Here is a 24,124-nt window from a genome sequence, read left to right as displayed (position 1 = left end):
GGGGGAAGTTCCTCCCCCTTCCCTCTGCCATCCATCCGAATACTCTTCTCCCAACTCTCCGGGATCCAGCTCCCCGGGATTGGGACCCCAGCTCTGCCTTCCGACACATTCTTTCCTTTGTACAATCCTCTTGCAGGTCCCTCAAGGTGCAAAAATCCCATGCCTCCAGAGCATGGTGGAGAGAACACAATCTTGCCAGGGCCCATCTAAAACATTTTGCTGCCCAGAGATTGGGACAAGTTGGCACCCTAACCTAAAATGAGCTGTATCTATTTCACTTCTGCTATTTTATTAAAAAAAAACATAAATCCTGATAGGCCTTTCAAAATGTCAATGCCTTCATGTTTGGAAATGAATATAATTATATCTATTTTTTAAAGAATATACAACTTTTCTTCCACAAGGGGGATCCAAAGCGCTTAACAGCATCTTATTATACCATATTTTCTGGGTTTGATCTCTGCAGGGGCCAGGAGAAGGGATTTCTGGATCGGAGATTGGAGCCTAAATATATACATTTCAACTATTGGTACAGCGTTCATCACATTAGCCTCTCTTTGGGGGTAAAAGTATGCATTTCTTAGATTTCCCAGACTGCACTGGCAGTCTTCAATAAGGTCGTCTTTTGGAAAACTCAGAACTTTGCTTCCTGATCCTGAGATCCTCTTTGCTCCATCTCATGATTTATTGACTGATGTTTGTTCCTCTCTCTTTTAATGTGGCAAAACCACAACTAAGCAGTTACTTACACCCAGGAGAAGAATCTTCAACTGAGGAAGCATTTTAGAACTTAACTGACAAGCCAGCATAATGAGGTGGTGTGAGGCAAAAGGAAACTGCACCCATTTTATGCAGCATTTGGAAAGCTCTGGAGGTGTGTGCGCAGTGCATTCACTATGATTATGAGTCAATTCATGCCACCTAAGGGGGTGGCAGGCATTCTAGCAGAATTCTGAGCAGCTCTGTAAGAGCTGCAGTTCTGCTGTTGGGGTGTTCGATCATTGGTGGCCCACTGATATCTATCCATTTCACATGGGGGGGGGGAAGAGGACACATCTGCCATGTATTCCAAGATTATGTATATGCAGGTGCAGTCTACTGTTGCTGAGAAACACCAGTTTTACAATTCGATTTTGGAATTGTTTTATATCACTTCCTTAGGGCCACAGGTTAGCCCTCTGGCTGTCCACCTGTGGTAGCTATAGAAAATGCAGCTTCCATTGAGCTTAGAATTCTGATTCAGGTATCCAGAGACTCTTTACTATGTTCTTTTTAAAAAAATGTTAATGCTGTAACCCATTTGTTACCTGGTCAATGCAAAGGCCCCTGTTCTCCCTCTTCCTCAAAAAAAAAAAAAAAAAAAAAAGGGGAAAAAAAGATTAGACAGACTTCCTCAACCTGGATTTTGTTGATCCCAAGTCTGAATGGCCCATGGTCAGGGATGATGGCAACTGTAGTCCAAAGCATCTGGAGGGCACCAAGGTGGGGTAAAACTAAGCTAGAACAAGAGAGCCCAGGGCTTCAAAGTGCAGAATGCCTTCACTTGAAACTTCCTGAACCACTGACAGAGAACCTATAGCTCTGCAATGTTGCTGGACTACAGCTACCATTAATCATGACCTTTGGCCACGCTGGCCGGGGCTGATGGGAACTGGAGTTAAACAACATCTGGAGGCCACAGATTGCCCATCCCTACCCTGAGCTATTGGGTAGTTTGCTTAAATGAGGTTCATCCTAGCAGGACTCTTTTTTAATAACTATCCTTTTCCAATCTGCTTAGGACACATCTTTATAAAGGGCAATTTGTTGTTATGTGCCTTCAAGTTGATTATGACTTATGGCGACTGTATGAATCAGTGATCTTCAAGAGCATCTATCATGAATCACCCTGTTCAGATCTGTGGCTTCCATCTCTTGTTTGGCCTTTCTCTTTTTCTACTCCCTTCTGTTATTCCTAGCATTATTGTTTTTTCTAGTGAATCATGTCTTCTCATTTTGTGTCCAAAGTTTGATAACCTCAGTTTCATAATTTTAGCTTCTAGTGATAGTTCTGGTTTAATTTGTTCTAACACCCAATTATTTGTCTTTTTCGCAGTCCATGGTATCTGCAAAGCTCTCCTCCAGCACTACATTTCAAATGAGCTGATTTTTCTCTTATCTGCTTTTTTCACTGTCCAACTTTCACATCCATACATAGAAATCGGGAATACCACGGTCTGAAAGATCCTGACTTTAGTGTTCAGTGATACATCTTTGCATTTGAGGACCTTTTCTAGTTCTCTCATAGCTGCCCTCCCCAATCCTAGCCTTCTTCTAATTTCTTGACTATTGTCTCCATTTTATAAAGAGCAATACAAATATTATTTTAAATTAGTTGGTATTGGTTGGTTGGTCTGGATGTTCTCTTGGGTTACCTTCTACGCTTGTGATTTTTTGTATTATTATTGTAAGATTGGGGTGTGGATAACAGAAGGACTGCTTAACTGGTCAAACCTGCCAAACACATCTGGATTTGTAAGATAAAGTAGTTGGCCAAATCCCATTCCTTTTGTGAAGGAGACTATTCTACACAGCTCCACTCTTCAGAAAGGAGAGAGCCTTTGGGGAATCAGACTTTGCTCCCTGGCTCAATGCCACTCTATAGGAGATCGAGTCTTTTGTGGAGAAGCTGCAGGTTTAGCTTTTTAAGCAAGACAGGCAGACTGAGGGGCCAGAGAGTTAACTGGAGCTCTGGAAGATTTGGCTTTGAGTTGTGAACCTCCGCCTATGCATGTATATTTATAAATAAATGGAAATATTACAAAACATCAGTAAGCCTCCATGACCTATTCAAAGGTATGTCTATATCATTTGTTATCTTTTGTTCTTCCAATACTTACAAACCTAGGGCTCATCCAATGATATCAGTTGGCAATAGGTATTAAAATAAATGAAGAAAAATGAGAAAGTGTGTCTTCATTTGTTTTACATGCAAGATATAATTAACTGCACCAGAAGATGCATTGTTGGCTTAAAAAACAACAAGAAAACCCCAAGACAGATTAAACAAATTAAACAGGCAGTTAATTGTCAATCCATAGCTATTGCCTGCAAATTGGAATTTTTTTTTTTTTTGCAGTATACCTCTGCTGCAGGGGTTGCCAACTTTTTGGGCCTGTGACCACATCTGCAAACCAGAGATACTGTTATGCTCCCCCCCGGCAACCTGTTCTGTCAGCTACAGTAGAATGCTGCTTTCCAGCCTAATTTCAGAGGGGAAAGAGGACCATGCAGGTACCAAGAGAGGTCTGTTTGGATGCCTGTGTGCACACAGGCACCACATTGGTGATGCCTGATCTAGAGACAAGCATGGATAGCTATCACTGTCCCTCTCACACCTTTTTTGTGAGCCATCCAAGTTGTTCCTGCTGGAGACAATGCGAGAACGGCAGAACCTTTGGTCTGATGTTCTGCAGAATGATTCTGATGTTCTGTATTTATTAGGTTACACTCACATGTTGAAACAGGCTATTGTTGAAAGGAAGTGCATTTGGTAGGTCAGCCAAACAGCCACTACACGTGCTGATTGCATGCCCAGAGTTTATGGCAGCAGCACATTCATTCTAGAGAGGCAGCTTGTGAAACCAACACATAGGCCAGTGTAGGTTGCACTCCTTCAAACATCCTTAAGTATTGTGCCTCCAAGGCAGAAACTGCTACAGACTGAGTGTCCTTTAATCGGCTCTTTTCCTAACAAGGAGAAAACAACTGCATGGAAAACTTCCTATTCCTTCTTGTTAATAATTTCTGCAGGCCCTTTATAGCCTCATCTTAATGATGTTTGCTAAGTTGTCCAATGGCTTTAATAAAGGACTACTTAAGACTACTGGAGATTCCTACTTAAGACTACTTAAGATTCCAGCTAGTCAACTTTACAATCCTCACAGTCTCCACTATTTTGTTACCATTTTACAGGCAAGAAACGGAGGGTTGTCCAAGACTACCCCATGGGCCTGCTCAGGTCCAAACAACATCCCTTTGGCCAGACAACGTCGCTCTATGGCATGCAGGCTGTGGAACTTCAAAAGATCAAAAACAACACCGCCGGGGAATATGATATCAAGCTGATTTCCAAACCATTTTTTTTGTGGAAGCTGCTTGATATCTTGATTGAGAAACAATGTTCTGTTTGATTTCAATTTCCTTCAACTTATTCAGGAGAAACCTTCTTGAACAGTTGTGTAATGGTAAGAAAGCTTTATTCCATTTCCTGACCACAAAGAAATGACTCTCTCTCAATCTGCACATTAGGTTCACATGGACAACTTTTGAAAATGTCTTTACTCTGAATTAAACTGGGAGAAATTAGAATATTTGTTTGAAAAGCAAATGGTGGTTAGTTTCCCCCAGGGGAGGTATATTCAAAATGTAGTGGGAAACTGAGAAGTCTCCTTGTCAAATAATTTTAGCTTGTACCTGCAAGTTTTGTCCCCTCGTTTCCCTTTGTGGCCTCTCATAAATAGGGATAGAAGGATCTGTCAGTTTTGCTTCTCTTTTTCTAATTTTTCCAATCTTAAATTCATTTCTCCACATTTATGTAGCAATTTGTGATTTTTTAAAAAGAAATCTGCATGAAAATTCTTCATAATTTTAGTGCCAATTTCTCCTAACATACACATTTTTGTATGCAGGTTTGACTAATATACAGATTTTTGAAGGCAATTTCTCCTAATATAATTCATTTTTATATGTTATTTTCATTATTAATTTTTATGCATAATTTCCCCTAACATACACATTTCTGTAAACCTTCTTTGGTTGGACAACTGCATTGCACAATTTGAATAAGTGCACATTTTTGAAAGATGGCTGTCTTTTGGTTCTCATACTGTTTTGGAAAGTGCACATTTGATGGATTCAGCTTTAAATGCAAACTGAATTGAATTTCTGCTCCATCCCTACTAATAAACCAGGAAGAACTCCACACAAATTGATACTACCAAGAGATAACCAAGTGTATCTGGTTGGTGTAAACATATTCTGCTCCCCCACATTTGCAGTATATTTTAACATGTGCTAGTAAGCTAACTGAAGTTTTGGTTCCTCAGGAATAAGATTTGCACCACTAAAATAAAACATTATCATGTCATCCCTCTCTATAGAAGTCAACAGAACTATTCCAGAGTAAACCTGGTTTCAGTTGAAACAGAGAATCAGTCTTGGGTAAGCCTATTAAAATGCTAATTTATATGACCAGAATTCCTCATACATTGTAGGAAGGATCTTACCCTAAAAGACCATGCACAATGTAGAAGAAAAACATATACAATTTTTAAGTATCCATAGGGAAAAGTATGAGAAGTGCACCCACCCCTGCAAACAAAACCCCTGCATACCTCAACACCAGTCCACTCAGTCTGCTTACACGTTACTGGCTTAAAATGTAGCTAGGTCCTTCCCCCCCCCCAATTCAGATTAAAGCTGGTCTGAGGAAAAACACATCGAAATGCAGCAGCAGGACAGATACAGAGTAGATACAAATTGTGGCTAACACCATGCGTACACAGCTTCCCAAACCAGTGGTGGAAGCACACTAGATGTAGCAAAAATTGGAATGTGTACACAATCTTATAGAAAAGGGGAGGAGTCAAGTAGATGGCAGAAAGAGCTGGAAACCACAAAATGATAGTGTTTGGTGAATGCCTGAACACACAATGGAAACTGAACAAACATATCAAATGAATGAACTATTTTTCCCTAGATGTAAACAAGCAATCTTCAAAGCAATAATTTGCAAATTAATAAGTCAGCCCCAAATTTGGTTATGGAGTCAACTTGACTGTAAGTAAGGAATGCTGGAGGAAATGTTTTCCAAATCAAATAATGTCCTGTTGTAATCTTAGGGAATTCACTGGATTCAGCCAGAACTGTATGTTGAATTAATGAATGAATGGTTTATTGCAGATCACAGACCAATCCCCTCTCCCAGTATGTTTGCAAATCAGGAGTGAATGTCATCCAGTTAAAGACATCTTTGCTGATCAACCAATTTAACATGATTAATTATCTGTGTTATCTGTTGTTCTATTAAAAAACAACTTAATTGGAATCCTTGTTCCCTGCCCCGAGATCAATATGATCTAAGGTGGATTATAAATATTTTAACTAATTTGCATACAAGTGAAAACAGTAGTTCTGAATCAAGAACATGCTTTGTTATTGGATGATGCATCTAAAAATGCATGTGTTGTAGTTAGGGATGGGCGAAAAACTCAATTAAGCAGAGCTTGGAAAAGTTACTTTTTAAAACTACAACTCCCATCAGGCCCAGCCAGCATGGCCACTGGATTGGGCTGATGGGAGTTGTAGTTCAAAAAAGTAAGTTTTCCAAGCTCTGCAATTAAGTTTGCATTTAAAGATGGATTTATCAAATTTGCATTTTCCAAAACAATATGAGAACCAAAACACAGCTATCCTTTACAATTCACACTTATCTGAATTTTACGATGCAGTTCTCCAACCAAGCAATGTTTTACAAAAATGCATATATTAGGGAAAGTGTGTGCAAAATGAATATATTTGTGAAAACATAAAAATGCATTATGATACATTGCTTGCAAGAATGTGTACATTAGTCAAAACTGCATACAAAAATGTATTAGAATAAATTTGCCCTAAAATGCTAAAGAATTTTCCTGAGGATTTTTTTAAAAAAATTGCAAACTGTTGCAGAAATGTGGAGAGCCATATTTAAGATCAGAAAAATGAGAAGCTGAGAGAACCAAAATTGACAGACCATTCTATCCCTAGTCCCAGCTGACATCATGTTAGAAGAGGCATTCCCTCTAGTGTAAGAGAGAAAATAGAATGACTCTTAAAATGGTGCTTGCCATTTGAAGTTTTTAAAGTAGTTCTATAAAAATATATTTTTTTTAAAAATCTGCTGCTTATTAAGAAGGGCACTTTTTAGTCTCTTAAAACAGTTTTTTAAAGTGATTAATCTGATTAAACGTTGCAGTTCTATTGTATACAGAAGCCATATCAATGAAAGTGGATTAAACTGGTGTGTATTATCACATCACTCTTTTACAAGTACACAATAAGTTTTGGGTTGTATTGGGTATATGCTTGGTGCATGTATGCCAAGATAAAGGAAATTAGCTACAAAAGCTGGAGTACTGCAATTTAAATTTAAATTTTAAAGGTTTGATTTTTGCACATTAACATCCGTATACTTTCCATAAAGTGGAATATCTGGTATGCAGTAGGGCCCCACTTTATGGCGCTTCACTAATGCGGCGGTCTCAATTAGATGCAATTAGACTAAAGCCCCACTCATACGGCGCTTGTTCTGCTTTTATGGTGGTTTTCAGGCATCGCGTGCCATTCTATTCAATGAGTTCTGCTTTTCGGCGGGGGTCCAGAACGTAACCATATGAGTGGGGCTCTACTGTACTGATAAATTCAAGGTACTTTAGGGTTCTCCCCAAACTGAGCAATTCCAACCAGAGGCGTCACTACCAGGGTGCGGACTGCACCCGGGTGACAACCTGAGGGGGGTGACACTCAGAGCCGCCCCGCCCTGCGCCGTTGCCCAGCAAAAGAGCTGAGAAGTGCTCCGGGTCGGCGCAGCCAACTCCTCCTCGGAGGCGGGCGGGCGGGCGAGACGGAAAGCAGGCGCCCACTCGCTGGCGGTGAAGCCGGGATGGGCCTTCCACTGCCAGCCTGGCCCGCACCCCCCCGCGCTCCCGCTAGTGACACTGCTGATTCCAACCTGCCTACTTGAAAATCTCTTGCAGTTTTTGCTTCCTTTCACAAATGTTGTGCAACCTTGTGGTGTGTTAATCAAGATTGTAGGCATTCCTCCACCAGAAGATGCTGCAATTCAGTGCACTAACGGGTGAACTAATCCCAGAATACTGCCATCTGAATATCATTTGCTCCTGTCTTAGGGATGTTTAAATATGGACTAGGTAACTGCTAGCCCACATTTAATCAAAGCTCAATAGGATTTGGCTTCTCAGTATCAGTGGCTGAATAGTATATTGTATGCAAGTGCCATGACAAGCAGAGCTTTCTGAGAAGGAGCTGGATACAAGTGAAGTGACATGGATAAGCATCTGCAGAGGCTGACTAAAATTGCACAAAGATGAGGAAAAGTACCTTTATGATTTCATTCTCTTGCAATGCTGAGAAAATCATAGGTATTTACAGATGTATGGCTGAGCCACCAATCTGATATGCGGTTTTATGGATTTATTCATTAACCCTTGTAATTCATGTTGATTGGGATGAAAAAACAGGTCCATGTGACAAGAAGAGCCCAGGAAGAAAGACAGAAGCTAGAAAGCATGCTAGAAGTCTATAGTACAGAAGTTGTAAAGCAAACAGCTCGGCTTGGTTTTCCTCTCATGCCCAGACCTGTATGGGGAGAATTGTGGGAATGAAAAGTTGGCAGCTACTCAGCTACTTTGTGGGATACCAGACAGAGGAGGAAGAAAAGCCACTGGCTCTGGGAAAGGCTTCTTGGCATTGCCGCCCCCAAGTGACTCTACAAACAGCAAAAACCGCAGTGTACAGAGACAATAATGAAATCACTAAGTGCTAAGAAACAAAGCGTAAAGTATTTAAAAGCTAAATGCGTCACTGCCAACACAACTTAAGTCACAATCAGATTATCCCCCAATGGATTCTGGAGTCATGAAAGGTGGTTTAACCACTGCAGAGCAAGCATAAAGATGGGCCACAAAGGCATAAACCTGTTGGGAGCATGCTTGAGCAAAATAGTGGTTCACTATTCTGGGCTTAACATCTACTGGTAAACCTATTTTAATTTTATTTATAATCTCCTCTACTTTGAATTCTCCTGTGACCTAATAACAGGCTGCATACACATGACATTTTATTCACGAATCAATGGTTACTGAGCTTCTGTTTTTCTATGTAGTTCACACACAACCTAGACCTACTGAATGTTTTTTTGCCCCTGAAAAGCAGGTCTTGACAAACTGGTTTCATTCCAAAAATAAAAGCCATTGCAGATTGATTCTGCATTACGCTGCAGTGTGTGCACTTGAAAACAGACGTAGGTGGCTCCAGCAATTGTGTGTGTGTATCCCCACCTGCCCAATAACATTGTGGATGGGCATATACCAAGATTGCAAGGAGAGGATTTTCAAACGCATATCAAAAGAACCACACCCACCCATCTGGAGGGCAGGATCTACAATCAATCTAGATTGGAAGCAACTTGTTGAGGACAAGCATGAATGATTCCATATTGAGAAAAACTACATTTTTGTGCTATAAACAGGCTTATATCCAGGTCATATCAGACTGTCTCCTCTTAAACAGATTGCCTCTTCCTACAGGGAACAAATTAAAACCTTGCTACAATTAACTGATTTGTCTGTGCTTTATGCCCAGTTCTTATTTACTCTAATTTCTTAACCCATGATCGAGCACAAGTGTCTGTTGTGCTGTGCGATTCCTATCCATTGCATGAGAGGCTTACTTTGAAAGAGTCACACTCTTTTCTTGATACTGCTCTTTCTCCTTTCGTGAACCTGGGAGAAAATAAAACATTCAGGAAAAATCTAGATGCAGGCAGGAAAGAAGTTTAAAAGGTTCTATTCTTGGTCATTCACAAAGATTCACAGTATGGTGACCTTCCTAATGTGGCCTCTGATGCCATTTATGATCTGGAGAGATGATTTCCAGAATCTGCAACAACGGACTCACAGACTGAATCTGCTACAACAGACTTCAGACAGAAAGAGAAGAGCTTCTCTTGGTTTCTGCTGAGCAACAGTGCCTGCCCTTCCCAACATTCCCTATTAGTGAATCCCCATATACTGAACAGGCCTTGACACCATCCCCTTTCTCACATGTCTCAGTGGCCCTGGGCACCACCACAAATACATAGCAGTCTTTGGGCCTCTCTGCTGTTTTTTCTTCATCTCTCCCCACTACCTGGTTATTAGAACCACCAGGATCCCACCTCCTGAGATGCTATACACCTGTGTTATCAGGGCCGGCCCCAGGCATGCCAGGGCCCTTGGGCATCAGCTTCCCCCAGGCCCTGGTGTGTGTGCGTGCACGCGTACAACCTCCCACGCCCCCACTTACCTGTCGCCTGTCTTTTAGCATTGCCATTAACCAAGATGGCAGCCATGGTTTCCCTAAGGGGATAAAGCCTCCACTGCCATTTTGGTTGATGGCATGCGTGCTTGCTATGCACATGCATCTCTGCCATCAACCAAGATGGCGGCAGGGACTTCAGCACCTTAGGGAAACCTCAGCCGCCATCTTCATTAAGGGCAATGCTAAAAGGTAGGAAACAGGTAGGTGGGGCAAGGGAATGGCGGGCTGGTGGAAGCTCCTGCCCTGTGATCTGTGGCTGCTGCCGCGGATTGCAGAAGGTACGTGGAGGGGCCCCTCGGGGCCAGTGCCCCACCTGGCTGTCCTTTAGAATCGGCCCTGTGTGTTATAAACAACTAGGCTTGAATGCTACCTCAATTGCCACAGTGCTCCTATGCCTTCCAGTTTTTTTTTCTTCATTTCTATGCTGCAAACTCATATAAAAATATATCTATGTGGTGTACAAAATCTCCATTAAAACTAAAAACAGCCTAGGTAGATAAAAAATCAAAGCAAAAGGCATTAAAGAAACAATTTTCCAGGCTTCCTCTCTGTCCTAAGTTGGGATGGTGAGTGGAGTTGGTCTCAGTTGCTATATAGGGTATGCGTATGTGTGTGAGCACACTGTTTGCCTACAGCAAAGAGTTTCCACTCACCACACCTGGAGGTGCAACGGGTTGATCTGCCAATCAGTTGCAAAATCTCTTTGAAGTGAATTTAAAAAATACAGTTAAGCTGCTCCTGCCAAGTTTTACAGTAAAAAGGGGCAGAGTTTGACTAGTGTTGTGTGCCCCAGTTTTCAGTAAAGAGAGGTGGAGAGCACTGGATCCGGCAGAACGGTAAGCGTGTCTCTGTGCTTGAGTGTGTGCTGGACAGTTTAAAGGAACACTATCCTGCTATATCTGACCGTTTAAAATGAACGTGAAATTCAACCCCCTCTGTCTATGAAGTTTGGCCTGCAAGTAATCACATGCTCAGCTTTGCGTTATGCAATGATGGTTTTGTCGTATTTTACAATATCATCTATCAAAATAAGGGGCTCTGTGCAGCTTGAACTGGGCAGGAGAAAAAGAAAATACAAAGGCATAAGGCTGAAGTAGGCCCCCACTACTCTTCATTATGCCAGCTTCTAAACTTCACTTCAGAACTAGTATTTTCACAGCCCGGTGAAGCTGTAGCATTTGGAAGAAAAACAGTTTATTTTAAAAATCCAATATAGCTGAGATGAGTTTTAATCCTTTCACTTGAGCACAAAGGGGTTGTGGACTGGGATGTTTATATAAATATCCAGCAGTCAGGACTCTTACCATGGGCTCACTTCATGGGGCATATAACTCCAATACAATTCCAACTTCACTTGTTGCCAGTTTGTTTCCAGGCCCAATTCAAGGCCATAGGAGACCATAGGAAGCTGCCTCATACAGAGTCAGATTGTTGGTCCATCTAGCTCAGTATTGTCTACACTGACTGATTGCAGCTCTCCAGGGTTTTATACCAGAGCATCTCCCAGCCTTGCTTGGATATGCCAGGGATTAAATCTGGGACCTTCTGCATGCAAACCAGATGCTCTATTACTGGGCTATGGCCTTTCCCCTTAAAAGGTCCTGATAAAAAGTAGTGGATCGCAAGTTGAACATGACCCAGCAGTGTGATGCTGCGGCAAAAAAGGCAAATGCGGTTTTGGGATGCATAAACAGAGCTATAGTTTCCAGGTCGAGGGAAGTAATAGTCCCACTATATTCTGCATTGGTCAGGCCTCATCTGGAATACTGTGTTCAGTTCTGGGCGCCTCATTTTAAGAAAGATATAGACAAGTTAGAGCGGGTTCAGAAGAAGGTGACGAGGATGATAGCCGGTATGGAGAACAAGTCTTATGAGGAAAGGTTGAAAGGTCTGGTGAAGAGAAGGCTGAGGGGTGACATGATTGCACTCTGTAAGTACCTGAAGGGCTGTCACATAGAGGAGGGTACAGATTTGTTCTCTGCTGCCCGAGAGGGTAGGACTAGGTCTAATGGTTTTAAGTTGCAGGAGCGTAGATTCAGACTGGACATTAGAAGGAACTTCTTGACAGTAAGGGCAGTTTGGCAATGGAACCGACTGCCTAGGGAGGTGGTGGGATCCCCTTCGCTGGATGTCTTCAAGCAGAGGCTGGACAGCTATCTGTGGGAGATGCTCTAGCTGTGGATTTCCTGCTGTGAGCAGGGGGTTGGACTCGATGGCCTACAAGGCCCCTTCCAACTGTATGATTCTATGATTCAAGTCGATCCCGACTTATGGCAATCCTATAATGGTAAGTGGTACTCAGAGGGGGTTTACCATTGCCTCTCTCTGAGGCTGAGAGGCAGTGACTGGCCCAAGGTCGCCCAGTGAGCTTTATGGCTCTGTGTGTGTGTGAGTGTGTGAGTGAGTGTGTGAGTGAGTGTGTGAGTGAGTGGCCATTGGCCACACTTACTTTTGGCTACACCTATTGCTGGCATGAGAGTTAGTAAAGGTGAATGTAGACCTCAGGCTAAAAAAGGTTAGCTGCTCCTGCCCCAAATGGTTTGGTGCTCTTTCAGTTATGGCACAATGGTTACAGAATACTCTCACTTTTCCCAATCACTGTTTGCCTTTTGGTAAGTAGTGAAAACCTGGCTGTTGAAGCATCTGGTGCTGATTCAGTCTGCTGCTGGATATATTCGATTCTATGTGATTTTTAAATTTTATTTCTGTAGGTTGTTTTACTATTTTATAACTTGGTATTCTTAATTCACTCTGTAAGCTGCCTTGGATTCGAAAAGGTGAGATACTAAATGTAATAAGTAATATACAGATAAATATCATTCATCACTGACTCATTTATCCAAGCTTATCTGGCTTTGTTTTGCTATTTTTACTTGGACCGTTTTAGGTTGAAGAAGAATAGATTCTCTCTGGCATTCTCACCACTCATACCAACCGCCAACCCCAGTCTGTGGCTCACCTGGAGGTTGTACCTACAGCAAGGTTAAGATCTTGCTGCAGGCACCAACTGAATGCCTCCCACCTTTGATGGTGGTCAGTACTCTGGAATGGCATCTTGAATCATCTCATTAACAGCTGTTTGACCAGGAATTATTAGTGTTGTCTGGGATCACATCCATACCATACATTTAAAGCACTCTCACAGCACTTTAACAGTCATGGCTCCCCCACCCTCCAAAAAAATGAATCCTAGGAACTGTAGTTTCTTAATGGTACAGACCTCACAGAACAACAGTTTCCAGCACTCTTAACAAACTACAGTTCCCACGGTTCTCCATGACTGTTAAAATTGTATAAGAGTGCTTTAAATATTTGGTGTAGATGTGTCCTGGCCTGGGTGATTTTTCATATAAGACCCTTCTATCTCCGAGAGAGTCAAGGAAGGAAAGGGGAGCATGGGAAGTGGCAGAGCATGATGGGCAGTGCTGATTGATCTGCCATGTTTTTACAATTGGGATTTTATGCTAGCTAATCAAGCCACTATGAAAAGAACATCATGTGAGAGACCTCTCATTGCATAGGCCCATTAAAGGCACACTTTATCCCTTCATTAACCAGGTCCAAGCCAGCTGCAACAGCCACATACAAAATGGAGTCACCTTGGAATTCCACCTGTTGCCATCTGACTGGTGTGTGGTTCCAGGGAACACTGAGGTGGAACTCAGGAGCTCTGCCTACATTTCTCAACTCCTCACTATATTTGCTGTGTGACTTTGGGCAAGGCACTCCATTGGCCTCTTGCTCAGTTTCCTTATTTATAAAAACAAGAAAATCGAGCTACGTTGACAATTAATTGTCTGGTGCATCTATCAACAGTTGATGTTACAGTCATGGGACCTGTGTTGTCACCATGTGTGAGCTACTAGCTTATGGGATCTCCATTCATTGTAAGGATAGGAGGGAAATGCCCAACACAAAACTAAAATGTCAGCATAAAGGACCCACATTCCAAGGGTGAATCTTATACTGAAGGGACGGCGACTCTTGTGGTCTTCCAGATGCTGTTGGATTATAGCTCCCATCATCCTTGACCATTGGGCCATGCTAGCTGGCACTAATGGAAGTTGAGTCAAACAACATCTGGAAGGCCACAGGTTAATCATCCCTCCATTGCTTTGGAAGTACAGTGTGGGAAGGACGGACTGTTTCTGTTCTATGGTGATCTTACTCTTAATATTTATTTGCTAGGGACCAGCAAGGTGTGGGAAGAAACTCTGCTAATACTCTGCTGAGCTTGAAGTCAAGAGAAATTAAAGAAGAAGTAAACAGAGGAACGTGAGTCAAGAAGAAGATGGGTTTGGACCCAATCACTCCATCCTGTTTTCAAACTGTGATAGTTTTTTGTATAGGGCTTTGTTTGGGTGTATATGTTTTTATTTATTGCATTACCACTATTGGGTTAACCCAGCCCACTGGGTTGGGCTGGCATGGTGATTAAACAAAAATGACTTAAAATACCTTCAAATTAAGAGTTCTCATGCATAAGAAAAAATGATTTTCAGAGGGATCTTCTGTTCCCTAAAGAGTTAAGAATTCCCATTGTGTATGATCACTTACTGTTTTCATGCCACTAAAGAAGCCATGGGGGTGGCGGCAGGGAACCAACAAAGAGCTCTCTCTTGTCTTCTGTGCATCACCGACACATTCTAACCTGGCAGCTGGATGATGAACATTACTCTGGATTTTTATGGAGTAAGTTTAAAGCAGAAACTTCCACTTTGATGCCAACATCGCATCAATTGGGGTGGGGTTATATATTCTACAGAAGGGAAGGGAAATCTCAGGCCTCTATATGTGGCCCCTTCAACTCTCTCCATACCATGCTCTTCATTGGCCCCGCACCAGTGCTTTTGCCTGGCTGGAATGCAATAATGCCTCTTTGATTGCAGTGGTGGCCGGTGCCCATTGGGACTGACAGGGCAGAAGGCAGCGAAACTAACAGTAGGTGGAACCAGAGCCAATGACAGGAGGAGCCAATGGAGTCTAGTCTTGTCCCTATCTTCCTCTCTCCCGAGTTCTACAAGTCAACACTGCCGCTCCCTGCGCTGCATGTAAGTAAAAAGGCAGGCAAGTGGGGTCTGACTGAGGTTAGTGGGCAGTGCCCCATACCAGCTTCCACTGCTTGATTGCACGGACTGAGTGGTGTGTGTGTGAGCGCCCATGTGCACATGCACACAGAAACCACTGACTTTTGCTATAATGTGGTCTACTGTAAGAGTCACATCTATTGCTTCTTTTCATTATAGCCCCACATGCCAGTGGCATGTTGCCCCTTCCCCAACTGTCTCTTACAGTCTCTTCTAACCTGTGTTATATTATAATCCCACAAATGGGTATTCCTATAATAATAATAATAATAATAATAAATTTTATTTCTGAGTCGCCTATCTGGCCGAATCAACGGCCACTCTAGGCGACGTACAATTTCATCAATAAATACAATAAAACCACAAGAATCATAATAATAATTAATAATATCAGTATTAAAACTAAACCACCCCAGAGGTCCCGTAGGCCTGCCTGAACAGCCAGGTTTTCAAGGCCCGGCGGAAACCTATCAGGGAAGGGGCATGGCAAAGATCGAAAGGAAGTGAGTTCCAGAGGGTGGGGGCCACAGTCGAAAATGCCCTCTCTCTGGTCCGCACCAGCCTCACTGTCCTAACTGGTGGGACCGAGAGAAGGTCTTGCGCGGCTGATCTCGTCAGGCGGCATAATTGGTGATGCTGGAGGCGCTCCTTCAGATAAACTGGGCCGAAACCGTATAGGGCTTTAAAGGTCAATACCAACACCTTGAATTGGGCCTGGTAAACAACTGGTAGCCAGTGTAGATCTATCAACACCGGAGTGATATGATCACGGCGGTGGCTGTTCTTAATCAAACGTGCTGCCGCATTCTGTATCAGTTGCAATTTCCGGACCGTTTTCGAGGGTAACCCCACATAGAGCACATTACAGTAGTCTAGGCGAGAGAAGACCAGGGCCTGTATTACCTCCGGGAGCAGATGGGCAGGCAGGTAGGGTTGCAACCTCCTAATCAGATGTAATTGATACCAAGCTGCCCGGCTCACTGCCGAGACCTGAGCCTCCATGGACAGCTGGGAGTCAAGAATGACCCCGAGGCTGCGGACCTGGTCTTTTAGGGGCAATCTTACCCCATTGAACACCAGGTCTATATCCCCCAGCCTGCCCCTGTCTCCCACAAGCAACACCCAGTCTTGTCGGGATTTAGTTTCAGCCTATTCCTTCCCATCCATCCACTTACGGATTCCAGGCACTTGGAGATGGTATCCACAGCCAACTCTGGTAAGGACTTAAACGAGAGATAGAGCTGGATGTCATCTGCATATTGGTGGCACTGCAGCCCAAATCTCCTGATGATGGCCCCCAGCGGCTTTACATAGATGTTGAATAACATGGGGGAGAGGATAGAACCCTGTGGCACTCCACAATTGAGAGGCCAAGGGTCTGAAACCTCCTCCCCCAATGCCACCCGTTGATGCCTGTCTGAGAGATAGGAACGGAGCCACCGTAAAACAGTGCCCCCTATTCCTAATCCCTCCAGGTGTTCTAAAAGGATACTGTGGTCAACGGTATCAAAAGCCGCTGAGAGATCCAGGAGGACGAGGAAGGTGAATTCTCCCCTATCCAGCGCCCTCCTCATATCATCCACCAGAGCGACCAAGGCTGTTTCAGTTCCATGTCCAGTCCTGAAGCCCGACTGGAATGGATCCAGATAATCTGTTTCCTCCAAGTGTGTCTGTAACTGTTTGGCCACCACTCGCTCAATCACCTTGCCCAGAAATGGTAAATTAGAGACTGGGCGGAAGTTATTTAACTCTTGGGGATCCAAGGAGGACTTTTTTAAGATGGGCTTTATAACTGCCTCCTTGAGGGCTAATGGTAGTTCACCCTCTTCCAAGGATGCATTTACTATAGCCTTGATCCTTTCACCCAGTCTCTCTTTGCAGCTCATAATGAGCCACGAGGGGCAAGGATCCAGTAGGCAGGTGGTTGGCTTCACAGTAGAGAGCACCTTGTCCACTTCCTCAGAGGGAAGAGGCTGAAACCGATCCCACCGGACCGGAATGCAACTGGCCGGCTCTGGCTCACTTCCTGTATCCATGGCGTACGGAATCAAGCTTTTCAGGCGCTCGATTTTATCGGCAAAGTGTTTATACCTATATGCATCAGGCTTCCCCAGCACAAAAAGGTATTTCTCAGATATTGTCCCTCAAATATGGAAACCCACTTCCTCCCAGGCCTACCCAAGTCTAGACATTTTGGGAAATGGCATAAACCTTTCCTAAGAACATAAGAACATAAGAAGAGCCTGCTGGATCAGGCCAGTGGCCCATCTAGTCCAGCATCCTGTTCTCACAGTGGCCAACCAGGTGCCTGGGGGAAGCCCCCTCTTTGTTTTAAACCTGGGTTGGCTTTTGGTGGATAGGGTTCATCTTTCTGAGAGTGCAAGATTTTAGCATAGAGATAATTTTATGGAATATTTTATGTGCTACTACAAAACTGTTATAGTCTTGTGAGTCAATAGGTGATGATGTGTATGTGATCATTAAAAAAACACAAACACACAAGTGCTACTACAGATTATGCAGATTAAAGTGCTTGCAATATACTTTCTTGTTATGCTTAGTTTATTCTGCTAGTTCTCAGGAAAGGCAAAGAGCTATGCAGTGCACCAATACCCACCCCTAACTCAAATTGTGATTTCTGAGATTTACCCAAATCCATACAGTTTTAAGCCTTTCATCGCAGCTAAGGGCTAGAAATTTGGGATTATGTTTCCTTCTTCAAATGAACTCTGAGATGAAACTGAAGAATTCTGGTCTGCGCTAATATTTAATTTTGTGTGTATGTGGTACAGCTGTGGAATCATGAAAGGGGAAAAATCATACTTCTATTTAACACAGAAAAATATGATTGTCTGCTGCACAGTTGCAGTCTTAACAGGTGATTAAAGTATGATTTCAATCATTTGTTAAGACTACTACTATGCAGCCAACAATCATATTTTTCTGTGTGGACTGTGTTAAACAGAAGTGGTGACAGTGAAAAGAAAAAATGGTGGCAGTGGTGTGACATTTTACATAAATATTGGGCATTCCGAATCTACAAATAGAATAATAAAATCCACTGCAGATTAAGAACATGCCATGTATATTATTTGCAGTTTGACACCTCATCACTTTCATCATAGGTGGTGATGATATGGTGAAAAGGATCAGCCCTTGGCATATCAAGATGTTAAAATCTTGTTTTCTCCACGCTTTAATCAAGTCTCCAGTGTGGATGTGGCAAGGAGATCAGATTTTGATAACAGGAGCCATGCTGGCACCTATGACAGGTATGATTGGTATGATAACTCTGGGAGTTTACGTGCCAAATGTCACTAGGCTCAAACCTGGATAATGGCAGAACCGTTCCTTCATACAGATACTTATAACGGGGAGGGGGGGATGGGCCAAACCCACACAGAACTCAACTGTACGCTGGAGAGAGTTAACAAGAAGGAAGGGAAACCGGTATGATCTTATATATTCCTGCTGCTGCTTCCATCAGGATCAGGAGTGGATTCTGGAAATCTATCTACCTTGTTCTTCTTTGGCCACTGAGTAGCAACAGGAGATACACAGCACAATCCTCCATCTACGCTGAAGTAAATCCCATTAAGTTCAATGGAACTTATTCCCAGCTAAGTGTGCCTAGGACTGCAGCCTCAAGCACCTGATTGCCTGCTAAGGACGGCACTGATAAAGGCCATCTTACCTATTCCTGCAAGCCACACGGGAATGAAAGAACAGAAAAACCAGCCATGGAACAAACAATATTGAAGGTAAGTGGGTGGAAAGGTGCCAGCATTTTCCCTAAGAGCACTTCAAGGAAACACAAGTGCCTGAACCACTAATGGATTCTTGGTATCTCAGCTAGTGTCGCCACATGTGCTCACCCTAGTCATTTTGGTGTCTCCTCCCTCTGACTCAGCCCTTGCTGATATCTAGCAATAGAGAATGCTTCCGAGTTAATTACATACATTGCATCTGGAAGTATTTGCACCATGCTGGAGAATGCAAGAGTTCTTTCGGTCATACCTGTATTAAAGGAAACCACTCCCCTCCCTCTTGTTTCACCTTCATGTGGCAATAGGGGTTGGGGAACCACACACACACGCACACACACACACACACACACACACACACACACCAAAACAGGGCTCATCAACCCATAATATATTTTAGTCCTCCCTAGCAGATGAATTAAATTATATGGAAAAATAGAGAAAGGTAAATGGATTATGGTTTAATATGAGCCAGAATTAACTTGGGCTGACCCCTGGAACTTGTGGACTCAGCCTCAGAACTTGTTGTCAGTGATAAGGCTTCATACCAGGACATGAGAAGTATGAATAAAGAAGGGATTGTTCTTGAATATATGCAGAGTACATCTCTGTCTTATCCCAGCATCATGAGAACCTCCTTCCCTTCCTGCATATGTATACATCCGGGATTAGACAAAAGGGCTTCAAATGTAAAATACAAGCCTTCTGGACAAGTTTGAGCCCCAATACTAAAAAACACGAAAATAGCCTGGAAGGACTAAGAGACTGCCTGATTGAGATGCGGAGATAATGTTTAATTGCGAGGAAGCCACGGCTGCATCTTATGCATGCTTGTTAGAAAAAAATCAATTTTGATAAATGATTCTGTAATTGAAGCTGTAGCCATAACCTTCTGAAGCAGTTAGGCACTGGTCACCCCACATTTCCCCAATAGATCTGATGCCTCTCCCTCAGTTTAGAAATGCAAAGAGTCCCATGAGGCCCATATATTTCCGCACTGGATCTATCCCCAATTCCACCTCTTTCCCCACCCCACAGTGTGGTCACTTGATATGGGGGCCTTAAGATACAATCCTATTCCATCCTGCTTCTTAAAACCCCTTTTAAAGTTTTTTTTGGACCCACTTTTGTTGTGCTGTGTTGCAGGAGTGCCCCTCCAAAGGGCAATAATGCAGTACCAATGGGGAAACATTGCAGAGCTGATAAAGTGGAATATGTGGATAGTCCAGTATAAATCCACCACTAATGCACTACTATTGCATCAATTACATTTTGCAGAATACATCCCCCCCGCAAGGAAACAGTGTGGAAGAGCCCAGAGATTAGCTGATTGAGATAAGGAAAATGGAAATGGACTGCCTTCAAATCGATCCCGACTTATGGCTACCCTGTGAATAGGGTTTTCATGGTAAGCAGTATTCAGAGGGGGTTTACCATTGCCTCCCTCCCTCTGAGGCTAGTCCTCCCCAGCTGGCTACGGCCTGCCCAGCTTGCCACAGCTGCACAAGCCAGCCCCTTCCTTGTCTGCAACTGCCAGCTGGGGGGCAACTGGGCTCCTTGGGACTCTGCAGCTTGCCCACGGCTGCACAGGTGGCAGGGCACATAACCCCTGAGCCACTCACTGTGTGGGTGATCTTTAGCTGGCCCTTGACACCCAGGAGACACGAGCGGTGATTTGAACTCACAGACTCTGGACTCCCAGCCAGGCTCTCCTCCCCACTGTGAGGACATAATACTTAGATTGTGCGGAAGCCGAGGCTGCATCTTATGCATGCTTGCTTGGGTGTAAGCCCCAAGGAATGCTTGCTTGGATGTAAAAATCAAAATATTCATATTGATTTTTATTTGTATTTTTAATGCTTCTTTTCTTTCTTACATTGTATTTCAATCTGAATTCTATGGTATGCAAATAGCACATCTGTGTAAGTAAGCATGCATAGGATTGTACTGCTAGCCTGTGATCTTATGCACGCTTACTAGGATAAATCCCCCAATTGAATTCATGTGAATTATATTTAATTAAACATTTTATTTTGGATCCAAAATAAGTGACTGGCAGACGTCGCCATCAAAAAGGTTTATACCCCATTTCCTTTCTGTCAGAATTAGGGTCCACAAGCAAATTAAACAGGCAATTTGGCATTTAAAATAATTACGGACATCATCCTTCTTGTATGCCTCTATGTATTAATATTACTAATGGCAAGAAAAATGCACACACACACGCACCCCGGATTTAGTGTACTGTTTGGTTAATATCCACAGAAATGGCCTTGTGGTCATCTGCTTCGCAAGGCACGATAGGAAAGAAGGCTGAAACCCAGATGAAAATGGGTGGGCTGCCACTCGGTGTGAAACAAAGCATACTACTGGGAGGAAGGGCGGGATATAAATCTAATAAATAAATAACTTCGGTCGCTTCAAGACAACCTGTTTATTGAGATCAGACGATGCTGGCTCAAGCAAGCATTATCCCACATTTTCCTGTCACTTTCCTCATCTCAAAAAGTCTTCTCTTTTGGGAAAGTGGGTTTGTTGCGCAAGAGCACTAAAACTTTAATTTGCACAACCTGAATTTGCCAGTGTGCAATTGAATCCCATCCCAAAATAGTGATTGTCTGGAAGCAGCCTTACATTCCATTGAAATAAATGAGAGCTATTACAGAAAGTAAACAAAGATACATACAAGGTGAAATAAGAAGAAAGCATGAATATCCATTTGCTGGATTGCAGGCATAATATTAACGGTGGAAGAACAGGATGATACTGTTCTGTTAATTGTGGTTAAACGTGGTGATTATAAATTGCAGGGAAGGGGAGTATCAATCCACTCTGCTTGATCATCTGAAAAGTCTAGACCAGAGGTTCCCAAACTGTGGTCTATGGACCACCAATAGTCCACGAGCTTCCTTCAGGTGGTCTGTGGTGTGTCCTCATTAAATATTCATATTGATTTTTAATTGTATTTTATTACTTTTCTTTCTTACATTGTATTTTATTGTATTTCAATCTGAATTTTATGGAATGAAAATTGTAATACCAAAAAATAGAGTCTGTGAAATAAAAGGAGCAATAAAAATACAATTATAAATCCTACAGCACCTAGCACGCTGCATTGCAATCACTACAACAGGCAGAAAAATCATGAAGTGGTCCACCAAGACCCCTCAGCAGTTTTCAAGTGGTCCATGGGGAAACTTTTTTGGGAACCACCAGCCTAGACAATAACCTTGCACAACATCAGAATCCAATAAAGATCTAAGTTCTAACTTATGTTCTGCATATAATTTAGAGTGGGAGACAGTTGTGGCCACAGAATCAAGTCACTATCTTTTTCAAATTGTGATGCCATTGCTCCAGTAACATGAGACCGAATTATGGCTTGACAGATCATTCAGGAAGGAGATAGTCAAGAAATTCCTCCCCTTCTCCCCAAAGAGAGATGAAGATAGTAGAATAAAACCACTGACGCTCACAGTTCTGCACACTGATTTTCCTCTGCCATTCAGGCTCAGTATCTTAGCATCACTGGACACCTGCTAAGGTCCACAATCCTGCAGAGAGCCCACAGTTGACCTTCAGAGCTTCCTAGTCTCGCTACTCCTCCTCACTGTCTCTGCCTGTTAACCTGTCCTCTCTGAGTATCTAAACAGTGACAACAGCAGTGGACATAGAGCAGCCCACACTTGCCTTGCGCAGTTAAGTGGACCGAGCTGAGAGGTGGGACAAGCAAATGGGCAGTGGTTATAAGGAGGTGGGCCCACTCAGAGAAGGGGGGGGCTGAAGATATTTTGGCCAAGCTTACCCCACGCTTTAAGTTGGCACTAACACAGCTATTGACTCTGGCCAAATGGATTTTGCAGGCTTTGAGTGCTTCAAAAACCTGCTAGACATCTTTGACCAGAGGGAATAGAGAAAAAAAGAAAAAAAGAGTACATGCACCAGATCCATCTATCTACAGTCTCAGACAAATATCTGATGTTTTTGGTTCATGTTTTCTCAGCAGAAACCAAAGGGCCACCCCCTGCCTGTGTCTGATGGCTCCATCATGCACTTAAACCAAGTTTCAACCTGCAAACAGATGAGCTACCAGCTTCCATGTACAGTGTTGCAAGCTGAAACCCCACTTGTCCATGTGACAGATGAGCCAGATGACAGTTTGTGCTGCACAGCCACCACTAATACACAGTGATCTTCCTGTGTGATGACCAGGGCAAAATTTTGATTATGTGACTCACTCACCTCTATGGTTCCAAGGCAGGTAAGGCAAAAAGCACAGAGAGACTTCAAACAAGAATGACAACTACTGTTAAGAGGCTGAAGAATGTACAGGAACACCGCCAACAAGCTAAACCAAATACTTGTAGCTCAGAACCCTACAGTTTCTATATTAGGTTCCCAGGTTTTCAATTCTCACCAGTCAGAGAAGGAAAAGACCCTTAAAACAAGCAGTACATTATTTAATACTGCCCTTTTAAATGTCAGCACGATAGCAAACTTGCTTTGCCGCTTGTCCGGATCCTGCATATTCCAAGGCTCCACATTAAAGAAAAGCAGATAAAGAAGTTATTCTGTTTCACTGACCTTGCTCCATCCCTCTTTTCTCTGGTGCGTGGTGGTTGTCTTGCTACAGAAGTGATGCACTGAGGCCTGTTGCTTGCAGTTGGTGTACCAGGCAGTCAGTGGGATAAGAAGGAAACACAGGTGTTTATCTTTCTTCCAGGCTGACTAGAAGATCCAGGAAACTGCTTGGTGATGAAGCACCTGGCACTCAGAACAGAATGACTCTTGACAGGTGCTTCTATAAGCACCATTGGCCCTTAGTACATTCCCTAGTATTACCTCCTCCTGAGCCACAGTCCCGCCCCCTTCCATGACCTGAGGCACTTCCAAGCTCTGCCACTTGATTAGGTTTGGTAGTGGTTGGGCAAGACCTGTTGTATATTCTCTACCATCCGTATGCTGAAATGACAATAAAAGCTATTTTTAAAGGAAAAGAGAGAGAGAATTGTAAAATAAAGTAAAGTACTTACTGGTTTCTTACATGGTGTCCAGATAAGAATTCTGCCCATTTTTGCAAAGGAAACTTTCCTTGGCCTGGAGCAAATTAGACTTTATAAAGAGTGATGCTGAAACACACCTGTTCAGGCT

General features: G+C 43.0%; 1 protein-coding gene across 3 annotated transcripts in view; it reads right to left on the bottom strand.

Annotated features, from left to right (window-relative positions):
- The window catches only part of OTOP2 (otopetrin 2), a 68,369-nt gene extending 44,605 nt beyond the window's left edge, over positions 1-23,764 (bottom strand). For all 3 annotated transcript variants that reach the window (XM_061616105.1, XM_061616106.1, XM_061616109.1), the window contains exon 1: positions 23,558-23,764. The gene's annotated coding sequence lies outside the window, so the exon portion shown is untranslated. The remainder of the gene's footprint in view (positions 1-23,557) is intronic.
- Between the last annotated feature and the right edge of the window lie 360 nt (positions 23,765-24,124).

The sequence above is a fragment of the Rhineura floridana genome, chromosome 3 (genome assembly GCF_030035675.1).
Source record: "Rhineura floridana isolate rRhiFlo1 chromosome 3, rRhiFlo1.hap2, whole genome shotgun sequence".
In the NCBI taxonomy this organism is placed as follows: Eukaryota; Metazoa; Chordata; class Lepidosauria; order Squamata; family Rhineuridae; genus Rhineura; species Rhineura floridana.
Note: the sequence above shows the minus strand (reverse complement) of the source record. Positions and strands in the feature narration are given on the sequence as shown.